Source organism: Gossypium hirsutum, chromosome A11, assembly GCF_007990345.1.
Source record: "Gossypium hirsutum isolate 1008001.06 chromosome A11, Gossypium_hirsutum_v2.1, whole genome shotgun sequence".
NCBI classification, from domain to species: Eukaryota; Viridiplantae; Streptophyta; class Magnoliopsida; order Malvales; family Malvaceae; genus Gossypium; species Gossypium hirsutum.
In genome coordinates this window covers 104361730-104367222 of record NC_053434.1, presented here as the reverse complement: position 1 = coordinate 104367222, position 5493 = coordinate 104361730, and the positions used below count along the sequence as shown (strand labels likewise).

The window sequence follows — 5493 nt, the reverse complement described above, 5'->3', positions numbered from 1 at the left end:
TCCCCCTTTTCATCGATTTAACACATGCATTGCTCATCAACATGCAAGGTTTCATTCGGCCTTAGCACACATCTTGCTAGCCGATTCTTCTCCATTTAGCAACCAATGCACATATGTGCTCACACAAAAATGCTAAAAAGGAGGTTCAAGAATCATCAAGCCATCATCACATGCATCATTAACAAGCTTCATATTTTGCATGCAATGGCATTAACACAACCTCCACCTAGGCCGAATCTTAACTCATCCTCATGCCTCATCACCACAACATCAAACACCAACCAAGAATGATGCATCCATGGTCAAGTGCCAATTCCATCACATAGCAAGATTTAGACCATGGGCCAAGTAGAACTCAAGCTAACAACTAAAACATGCATGCATCTCATGGAACATCATCAAACATACCTTAGCCTATCTACATGCATGGCCGAATCTCTTCACCTTTCTTCTTCTTTCCTCCTTAAAATTTTGGCCAAGGATGTTACCAAAGGATGAGAAAATTTTTCTTTGTTTTTCTTTCTAGTTTCGGCAAGCATGAAGATGAGAAAAGGATGAACAAAATTCTCTCCTTTCTCTTCTTTAGCTCACGGCAATGGGGGGGACAAACAACTACACACACATTTTTTTTGTATTCTCCATACTCCTTTTTATTATTTTATTTGTTTTATCCCAACATTTTATGACACAAATTAACATATCTTATTTGTGCCATACTCATGCCATAATTTCCATAAAATAAATTGCACACTTGTGCATCATGCCCATCATGGCCGGCCACTACTAGTAGGGGGGAAATTTGACATGCAAGTCCCCCCTTTGTCCACATGCACTAATAGGTCCTCACACATTGACCTATCACATTTTAGAATTTTCTCACATAAGTCCTATTAACTAAATTCACATGAAATCAACCAAATTGAAGCTTGAAATTTTCACACATTCATAATTACATATTCTAGACAATAAGTATCACATTCAAACATTTTGGTGACTCGGTTTAGCGGTCCCGAAACCACTTCCCGACTAGGGTCAACTTTGGGCTGTCACAAAAGTTCTACCTGATTAGAGAGCATGGTGACCAAATCGACATTAAAAATGTCGGCTATTTTCATTGGCTTTTTCCTCATGACTTGCCACTTTTAATTATTTAGTGACATCTCTTCTATAAATTCATAAACATCCTCAGGTGTCTTATTATTGATAGTTCCACCAGCAGCTGCGTCAATCATCTGTCTAGTCGAAGAATCCAGGCCATTGTGAAATGTTTGAACCTGTAGCCAGAGTGGTAACCCATGGTAAGGGCACCTTCTCAACAGATCCTTGTATCTCTCCCATGCATCGTAGAGTGTTTCTAAATTCATCTGCACAAAAGAAGGGATATCTTTATGTAATTTAGCTGTTTTAGCCAGTAGAAAATATTTTAATAAAAACTTTTCGGTCATTTGTTCCCAAGTAGTGATTGACCCTTGTGGTAACGAGTTCAACCGCTGTTTAGCTTTCTTCCTCAATGAAAAAGGGAATAACCGAAGGCGAATGGCATCATAAAAAATGCCATTAATTTTATAAGTGTCACAAAGTTCCAGAAAATTTTCCAAATGAGCATTGGGATACTGTCTTGCAAACCATCAAACTGAACAAATTGCTGTATCATTTGAATTGTGTTAGGTTTTAGTTAAAAATTATTTACAGCGACAACAGGCCTAACTATGCTTGATTCACTTCCTGTTAAAGAAGTTTAGCATAATCATACATAGTACGCGGAGCGAGATTCTGATTAGCAGCAATTGCAGGAGGTAGCAGATTTTCTTGATTTTCAAACATCTCCTCGGTTGTGGTTGAAGTATTGTCCTCTTGCTCTTCCTCTGTGTATCTTAAGCTTCGCCTTATTTCTATTCAGTTTCTACGAACTGAACGATCAATCTCACTATCAAACAGTAATAGTCCCGATGGGTTTCTTCTAGTCATACACTATAAAAACCTGCCAGGAGCGAATAAAAGAAAAAATAGAAAAGAAAATAAAAATTTAAATTGCAAAATAAAGTAAAATGGCTAAAGTAATAAAAATCGAGTGTTCCTAATATCTTAGTCCCCGGCAACGGCGCCAAAAACTTGATACGTGATATTCGTGACAAGTTTTAAAAATTTATAACTAATCGCTCTTGAAACTAACTATTATCACAATGAAGGCAAGGGTACCTATCGAACAGTAGTATAGCTTTAGCAAGATCAGATTATTGAACCCAAAGGAACCAAGAGTACTAGTAATTACTTTCTTTTTATTATCTAGCCTAAAAATTAAGGGATTTGTTTATCTAAACTAATTAATTAAACTAAGGGTGCACATAGAGAAAATTGGGGAAAAGCTTTTGGGAAAACTCGATTGATTAAAACAATACCCAAGGAAAAATCCACCTAGACTTCACTAGTTGTTTAACTCTGAATCAAACGATTTATTCATTTGACTTGATTCGTTGAAATCCCTAAGTTATATTACTTTTTCTCTCGAGACTAATAATGTCTAACCCTAGGTTAATTAATCGAAATCTCTTTCGAATTAACTCCCTAGTGTTGCATTAACTTGATCTACGGACTCCCTTATTAGGTTTCACCCTAATCTGGAAAAATCTTGTCACCCTATCTCTAGACGTGCAATCAACTCCACTTAATTACGACAAATTTACTCTCAGACAGAGACTTTTGCTCCTTTGAATAAGCGCATTAACATGAATCAATATCCTGGAATACTAAAACAAGAATTAAGAACACATAATTAAGAAGAAGTCAAATATTTATCATACAATGCAGATAATAATAACAAGATCCGTCTTAGGTTTCATTCCCTTAGGTATTTAGGGGGTTTAGTTCATAAATATGAAAGAAAACATCTCAGAAGAGTACAGATAACAAAACTTAAAGAAAACCCAAAACTCATGAAGGAAATTGAAGGGAGATCTTCAGTCTTGACGAAGAATCCAGCTTCTGAGATGGATCAATCAGCTTTCTTTGAGTAATTCCTTGCCTCCTACTTCGTATCCCCTTTTCTAGTGCGTTCTCAGGTGTTTAAATAGGCTTTAGAATGCCTAAGAGCCTTCAAAAGTGGCCTTTACCTAATAGGACTATAATTGGGCTCGACAGGGACACGTCCGTGTGCAATTGCTTCAGAATTTAGTCAAGGCTGTTAAATAGGCATGGGCGTGTGGTCTACCCGTGTAAGTCATGCTTCGATTCTGCCAAATGGACACGGTCGTATGGACTACTCGTGTGAGAAGGCCCAGGCCGTGTTGATTTCTCATGTTGGTCCATTTTCTCCATTTTGGGCCCGTTTCTCGCTCTTTTTATTCTCCTATGCTCACCTAAGTATAAAACATGAAATTAAAGGATTAGGAGCATCGAATTCACCAAATCTAAGGAGAAATCATCCATAAAGCACATGGGATAAAAATATGTATAAATTACAGTTTATCAATAGCTTGGCCATAATTGGCAATGAGTTATAATAATGAGCCAATCTGAAAAATGTTATAAGGTATAGAAATCCTTAGTATAATGGGAGTAATCGAGCATGTGTAAAACCGATGAGATGAGGTTTGCATGCAATGAGGTTTACCAAGGCCATGTAGGAGTATAATTAGGCTTGGTTATGTGTTCTAGAAACTTATAAATGAGAGTACATATTAGGGGGTGACCAAAGGCTTGGAAAATAGACAGGCGTGTGTCTAGGCCGTGTGTGACATACGGACCACCAATTGACGTGTGGTATGGCCAACCCCTGCATCTAAGAATTTCAAGTCAGAATGCATGGTAGTTACACACAGGTAGAGACACGGCCGTGTGTCTCAACCATGTGTAAAGGCACGACTTAGCACACGGGCGTGTGTCTTGGTTGTGTGTCCCTAGATGCATGCTGATGTCATAAACAGAATGCTTGAGTTTTTGGACATGGGCGACCCCACGGGCGTGTCTAGGCCGTGTGAAGGACACGAGTCAAAGACACGGGCGTTTGCTTGGCCGTGTGAAAACCCCTGTAGGTTCGAAGTAGAAAATTAAATTCAACTAATTCCATACGGGTGAGGGACATGGGCGTGTCCCAAAGCACACGGGCGTGTGCTATGCTTCGACATGAGCGTGTGAGGCTTTACCTAGAAAATTTTTCATGAACATTGGCAAGTTCTCGATTTAGTCTCGAATCATTCTCAACATATGTTTCGGGTCTCGTAAGCCCATAGTAGGGACACTAAGATGTTAATTAATTGGTTTTAGATTGGAATGAAATTTTATAACTCGTAATTCCTAAAATGTTCAAATACATGTTTGGTAACGCCTCGTACCTGGTCTCGGTCTCGGTCTCGGGTACGGGTAAGTGGTGTTTCAAAAATAGTAATTGATATATTAACGTTTATTAATTAAAACAAACAAATTAAATTCATCATTTTCTTCATTCATCAATCGAAAATCAAAAGAAAAGAAAAGAAAAAGACCAAGCTAGGGTTCGACACTTTGATTACTGGATTAAGGAACATGTTTTGGTTGGTTTTTTCTAATTTCTACGTTTTTGTGATTGTTGCTTTGTTTTCTACTAAGCCCATGCCTCAATTTCTGAATTTGATTATGATTTAAGATGTTCCATTATTGATAATGTGAATTTTATGAAGTTTGATGATAAAAAATGAAAGATATGTGCTAGATTACTGTGTTTTGTATTAGGATTTTTGATGAATTTGAGTATTTTGGACTAAATTGTGAAAATGAGAAATTGAAGGGTTAAAATGTAAAAAAATGAAATATGTGAGCTTATATGAGTTAAAGGAAAATTCGGCTAGGCATATGTGTAATGAAATTATGTGTATTTTGTAATTTTATGAAATAGGGACTTAAATGTCAAAATGTGAAAATGTGAGGCCTAATTTGTAAAATGCCCTAATTATATGTTTTTGGATTGAATTGAATGATTTGGTGAATAAATGAGTTAAATTTGAATTTATATAGATCAAGAACCAAAGAAAACGAAATTAGACCGAGGAAAGTCGAAACTCGTCGAGTAGTCGATTGAATCTATTTGAATCCTTACAAGGTAAGTTTATATACAAATATACATGTTTGAATTGATTTATTTATGCTTATATGATATGATGGATGAATTTGAAAGATGAATATGTGAAATCCGAGAAAGTTTCGATAATGCGACGACATCCGCAAAGTCCCGTACGAACCATAGGAATAGTTAGGATACATATGTAATGACATAAGATTCCGATATGAGTTATCGTGTAAGACCACTTCTAGGACGTTGGCATCGACTTGAGATTTACATGTAAGACCATGTCTGGGACATCGGCATCATATTGGTTTCGTGTAAGACTGATAAACCATAAATTATACATATTTTTACCCCATGTTTAATGCATTTTATGGATGATTTTTCATTAGAATTGGTGAACTTGATGCTCCTGATGCTTTAATTTCATATTTTATGCTTAGGAGAGCATAGGA

At 36.8% G+C, this 5493-nt stretch overlaps 1 non-coding gene across 1 annotated transcript; it reads left to right on the top strand.

Annotated features, from left to right (window-relative positions):
• Nucleotides 1-1290: 1290 nt before the first annotated feature.
• On the top strand, nucleotides 1291-1396 carry LOC121210707 (small nucleolar RNA R71). The gene has a single exon (XR_005905820.1). It is a non-coding gene; the product is annotated as a small nucleolar RNA R71 (small nucleolar RNA).
• Nucleotides 1397-5493: the final 4097 nt, after the last annotated feature.